The 6,451-nt window shown below is 35.8% G+C and overlaps 1 protein-coding gene and 1 pseudogene across 4 annotated transcripts in view; one reads left to right on the top strand and one right to left on the bottom strand.

Moving 5' to 3' along the window:
* The window catches only part of Mid2 (midline 2), a 127,375-nt gene that overhangs the window by 23,458 nt on the left and 97,466 nt on the right, over positions 1-6,451 (top strand). The gene's annotated exons all lie outside the window — the stretch shown is intronic.
* Positions 2,349-6,451, bottom strand: part of LOC101585793 — a 26,029-nt pseudogene continuing 21,926 nt past the window's right edge.

Raw genomic sequence — 6,451 nt, 5'->3', positions numbered from 1 at the left:
AAAAAAAAAAAAAAAAAAAAAAAAAAAGATTGCCAGCTTAGCTAACTCAGACCTTTCAAAATCCAGCCAAATCTTCCCCTTACTTTGTGCTGCTTATATGCATGTGATTTTGGGAGAGCTAGAATTACACAGTTATCTGCAGGTGAGCAGGATCTCAGACTCATAAGCTAAAATGGCTTCTGTATCCTCACAACGGTGAAGCATAGACAGACTCAGAAGTAACCTCTTGCAACAGGAAATGAGAGCTTCCTCCTGTTCTCTCTGCCAATCTCCTGTCCTCATTTCCTTTCAGCAGATATCACCATTCCAATCTTCCCTACCGCTCTGGTTCTTTTGCTCTCATGCTTCAACTGTTCTGAGAAACTTGTACTCATCAGGCTTGGGCAGAGAGAACCTGGTCGAGTCATTAATTGGACCATATAAGAAAAGTACAAAACAAATCACTTCTTCAAAACTGAACAATATGAAAGATACATATGTTTACATACAGAGATTTTACACATACCTGCTTTACTCAGCTTCAGTATAGACAGGATAATTACTTGGTTGAATCAATCAAATCATTCAAATTGAGAGTGGCCCAGAATTTTAGTTCTAAATCATTTGTTCATGATAGGGATATGAGGAAAAGGTTAGGAAATAGACTGCATAGCATTGCTTCAGTTCTCTGATTCTCCTTTCATATGTTTATTATTGAAAATCAATTCCAATTTGAGAGGTTTTAATTCTTTGTAAGTGAATAGGAAGTGAGTAAGTAAATGTTCAATGTTTTCCTCAAATTAGGTCTAATAATATAAGAAAATAGTGGCAAAAAGCCATTAACAGATGGTGTTTTCATTAGCCAGTGATTTATTTTTCAAAGCCTTTTCACATTAATGAAGCAAGGTTGAAATTATAGTAATCTTGTCAGTTCTAGTTCTGTGTTGTTAAAATGCACTGACATCCTCCAAATTTCTAGGAGGGCAGAGCAAACTAATTATTTGTCATAATTTTCCAATGGTAACATAAGGCCCACAGTCTAACCAGTCCCAAAATTAGGTGTTCATCCCTAATATTTATTTTCAGTGGCTTTTTGGAAACTGTATCTCAGTTCAGGGCTATAATGAGAAACACACAGCAGATATTTTAGTTCTGCTGTGCACTATGAAGTATTTTGAGGTACCAATTTCATGACCTGTGTTGCAACAGTTTAATATATATTTGTTAAGCATATTATCCCCATGAAATCCCATGTTTGAATGGAAGTATATTACAATTGGAAACACAGACTTCTACTATTGTCTTTGCTCTGGGTTCATCAACCTACTGTATAGTTATCTAATAAGTCAATACAGTCATTTGTGATGCATGGAGTTTCTATTAATATAATAATCTGGAACCCTCTGCTAGAGGAAATCAGCTATTGAGTGGGTCTATTACCACTTCTCATTCTGCAACTGAGACTAGCTATTTTGACCAACCTGAGTTCTATCATATTCATTTTTTTGTTGTCAGTGATCATTATTTTAAAATTTTATTTTATTTTATTTTGAAAAGTGAAGCAGAAGCAAATAGAGAAAAGGGAAGAAACAGGGTAACATACAACAATGCATATGTTACAGATTTGCAAAACAGGAATAGCTAATTAACAAAGGTTTTTATATTATCTGTTTTTATCATCAAATCTGTTGTTTAGATTAACAGATACAGTTATGTAAGATTGGAGAAATAATAAATATTGAGTCTTATTTTCAAGAAATCTTAATTTTTTTCTTGTCTTGTTTTAATTTATTTTAAAGAGAGTATAATAATTGATAAGTCATTAGAAATGATACACATTTAGAAGACCAAGATGAGAGGCATTCAACCATGGGTTTTGTGTTACACATTGCTGTCTGTGATGTAGTTACTCAGATCGTAGATATCAACATACAGAGTTAGTCAAGGTGAAAATTCTACACATTAACACTATTTTCTTTATTTTGACAGAAATATTAAAGTTTATTAGAGAATAAGCCAAAATAAAACACTGAAACAAGTATGTGGTTAAATAACAGAAGAATACTAAATGAATTATACATTCATACAATGGATATTCTGCGGTCACTCATTGCATTGAAAATACCCAAGGAAGGGAAAAGGTTGATAATACAAAATGAAAAGGAAGGTCATAAAATGTTAGATTTTGGGTGATCTTCATTTTGAGGAAAACCTGTATATAAATAAGAACATTTGAAGGACATACACAAAATTATTAACAGAAGTTACCTCTTTCAGTGAGAAGTTAATGTCTTCATGAGTTTTTCCTTTTGCAAATGAAAAGAGAATGAGGGAAAGCTGCTGTTTTCAAAAATAAGCCATGGCTATATTCAGGTCGCTTTATTCCATTTTTGTACAACCCACAAAATGAAAACTTGAAAATATTTAGTGGACAATAAGTACTTGCATTAACCATTAATTTTATTTATGGTATAAACTGAGCAGTTTGTTAAAATTTAATTCGCTTATACTTTTCCCCCCAAATTTATATGAGAGTAATGTATTTGTAAAAACACATAACATAAATTTTTGTCCAAGGTTAAAATCTTCTATATATTCTTCAGACATCCTTGAGTCTAAAACATGAACTTCATATGCTTGATTCCATATGTTTTAAAAAAGACCATGAGAATGAGTGCTCACAGACCCAGAATGAAGCTTCCGGAGGGTGCCAGTCTTTCAGCTTTGGTTTCTGGTGTCTTATCTGTGCTACAGGAAGTTGTTCAGCATATTTCAGTGGCTCCATGAACTCCTCATCCATCTGGTCTTCCTTATAACTGCTTTCCATGATTTCTGAATCCTGTCGCAAACTAATAGTCTCTGTTGTAATTTCCACTTTCTATACACTTCCAAAGAAATCAGTTATCAAGACATTTTTAAGGTCCCTCTTAAAAAGATCAGTGCGACGTCCAGGAGTAGAAACACACAGACTCTGGGAACATACTTGAAAAAGGTCATTCATATTAGTTTGGCTAGCTGGATTAATTTCCTGTAAAAATTCCAAGACATAAAATGTGTATCTATCCATAAGATGGACTCCAATTGCAGGATCAGGTTGATGCGAGAGGGAATCTTCTCCTACTTGGCTACTGGCCAGAGCCGTTATGTTAGGAGAATAAAACTGCTCATACATGTACACTCCTTGGCAAGTGTCAATAATAAACAGTAGTTCATTGTAGCGTCTTTTCTGCCACACCTGTTCAAAAGCATCTGCAAGTTCCATGTTAGTACTTTCTTCAGAATCTTGGAATTTCAAGAGACCATTTCCACCATGTCCTGTCATATAAATAAGAATATTGCTTCTATCATCAGGAAGAAGACATTTTGACCTAGGAGTGCTAGGTGGGATCCTCCCAGTTAATACCCATAAAAAAATTCTCCATGGTCACCTCATAGCTTCGATAATCCACTTCTATGTCATCTCCATGCACATTGAACTCCATATTCTTGTGACTGAACATGGTGGCTGGTTTGGGATTTCTAGGGTTGCAAGGCCATGTCATCCACAAGCATCAGGATGATGTGACTGTCAGGAATACCCAGCCTCTTGACACTTCTATAAACAGAAAGAGTATTTGCAACATGTTGATAATTAAACCAGAATCAGGATGTACAAACCAAAACAGCGCAGTTGTTTGTATGGCCACTTCTAAAAAATTGTTCTGCTTGATCCTAAGGTGGTGGGCGGAGGCTTCCAATATAGAATACTAGAAAAGTAGGCAGGAACCAGATCACCATATTCAGACTTCATTCTCGATTTAACTAGCTACCGAGCTTCCAAAAGACAAAAGCAAGAATGCTACCAGAGTAGTCGCTGAATGGCTGAGAAAATAAAGAACAGCCATGTTTGCTGGCTTCAGACTTCCAGCCACTATTTTCAATAAACTGATTGAAATTCTTGTACAATCACCTCAGCCATCCTGTATATATACTTGTATGTTTTTCCCTCTTCCTTTTTTTCTATCTTTTCTCCTTTCTATCATTTTTGTTGTTTAATCCATAAGTTCAGTTTCTTTCTGCTTTACTATATCTACAAAACCTTCCAGGTTTTATTTATTCTTTCAGGTTCTTATACTATAAAGTCTTTGAGTTTGTTGCATTTACTTTATAGCTGAATTTTTGAAGAGGAGACTAGATTTGCAGCTCCACTCACTTTGTCCCAATGATGTCCTTTATTTGTTTGATTTAGCATCTTTCTAAAACTCTACTGAAGCTCCTTCTGTCTGTCTGTCTGTCTGTCTGTCTGTCTGTCTGTCTGTCTGTCTCTCTATTTATTTTATATAGTGTCTCACTATGCAGCTTGGACTCCTAGTGATATTACTTTCTCAGCCTCCCCAGTGCTGGGATTACAGGTGTGTGCCACCACTCCCAGTTTCTATGGCCGGCTCTGGGAGAGGCCAGCACAGCATGAGGTACTGGGTCAAACCTAGGTCGTTGCACTTGCCAGGCATGTGCTTACACCACTGAGCTATATCCCCAGCCTCTGAAACTCCTTCTTGAAAGGTTATGTGTGAACTCTAATTAGCAAATACAACTTACTTTTATCAATCTTTATATTTCTTGGGTCTCTGCATACTGGAAAATGGCAAATCTATTTTGTTGTTCTTGTTATTTTGTTTTTTGAGACAGGATCTTGCTATGGAGTTCTGACTGGCCTAAGTAGCCTAGGCTGGCTTTGAACTCACAGTGATCTCTTGCTTCAGCCTCCTGAATGCTGGCATTATGGGTGCATACCACCACGCCTGTCTGGGATATTCTTTCTTAAAATGTGTTTCTCTTAGTTTGATGAAGACCCATATTAATAGCTACCTTGAATAGTGCAGCCTCTTTCTAACCAATGTCATTACTCCCAGCCTTTTCCAGACCCCCATATATTGCAGAATTAAAACCCTAAATGCAGCCTTGATTATACCATTACCTTGTTCAACAGCCTTTGTTTAAAAAAATGTAGATATAATTTACCTCTACTTTGAAGACCTTTAAACAGAGCTTTTATCTCCATTTCCAGCCTTGACCCCCTACTACTCTTTGTACTTTCTGTTCTAGACAAGCTAAACTACTGTTCCCTGAATATGGCCTGTGATTTTTTTTTTTTGACACAGTGCTTAGTATGATACCTAGCTTGGCCTCAAGCTCCTGGGCTCTAGTAATCCTTCTTTTTTTTTTCTTTTTTTGGCAGAACCGGGGATTGAACTCAGGCCCTTGCGCTTGCCAGGGAAGCGCTTATTCCACTGAGCCATCTCCCCAGCCCTAGTAATCCTTCTTTCTCAGCTTCTTGAGTTACTGAAATGGCAGGTCCTGTGGTGGCTATTTTATTTATCACTGTCCTGGCTATTTTATTCATATTTACTTTTGCTCATGTTATTCCTTGTGCCTAGAATAACCTGCTGCTCTCTCTGTCTAGTAAAATCCTATTTATCCTTTAAGATCCATATTAATTCCACCTTCTCTTTATCTGTACATACAAAGTAGGTGTTCAATATATTTTTGATGTCTTAAATCTTTGATTAGCCATATCTTTTTTTCCCCAGGCATTTATATAGAGATCATGCACAAATCAACAGTTTCTGTCCTTGTGTTTTCATACCTTCCTTCTCTTGTCTTCGTTAAAAAGACCACAGAGTTAGGTGGGACTGGGATTTTAAAAGTCAGGGCAACCTCCAAACCAAGAAAAATGTGGAATAAGTAGTGAAAAAAAATCATGTCCATGAGGGTAGAGTCAAAGAAAGCAAGATAAATCTGCCAAGAAGGAAAGCAAGGTTTAGCTTGTCTTCAAAATCCAGTTTGAGAACAAATAAAATCAGACTACTGAACTTAGAAATGCATGTATCTATGCGCATATATCCTCTGGGATATATTTATAGAAACAGTGCTGAGGTTATTAAGGCAGTACACCTACTTACCAGACAAAATCAGTGAAGAACACAAGCCCCCTCTTTTTTTTAAACCATAGTATGATGCTTTTAATTCTTTTAGAAAGATACAAAGTAGGAGAATAGCTGGGTCAAATGGAACTTCTAATTCTAGTTTTGTTTTTTTAAATTAATTTTATTGAGAAACAAATAGCAATGTGACAATTTCAAAACAGAGTAGTAGAACAGTTTCAATAATTAATACATTGCATATTGTTGTCTTCATAGTGGTTATTCATAGTACAAGATGCAGACATGATATCCTGTCCAAACTCTATTAGTACAAATCATTCTTCTCATTGAATTAAGAGAAAGTAGCTATATATCTATCCTATTTTGTATATACAGATATAAAATGGTCCTTAATTTGTATCCCCTCCTTTAGTTTTGTCAGAAATGGGTATTCTATTGCCATTTAAACATTGTAGGTCCATTTTGTATCTGTGTATTCAAAGTGGTTAGGATAGATATATAGTTGCATTCTCTTAATGAATAGAATGATTTGTTCTAATGGTGTTTGT

Source organism: Octodon degus, unplaced genomic scaffold, assembly GCF_000260255.1.
Source record: "Octodon degus isolate 3935 unplaced genomic scaffold, OctDeg1.0 scaffold00157, whole genome shotgun sequence".
In the NCBI taxonomy this organism is placed as follows: Eukaryota; Metazoa; Chordata; class Mammalia; order Rodentia; family Octodontidae; genus Octodon; species Octodon degus.
This window is presented reverse-complemented; position numbering and strand designations above follow the sequence as displayed.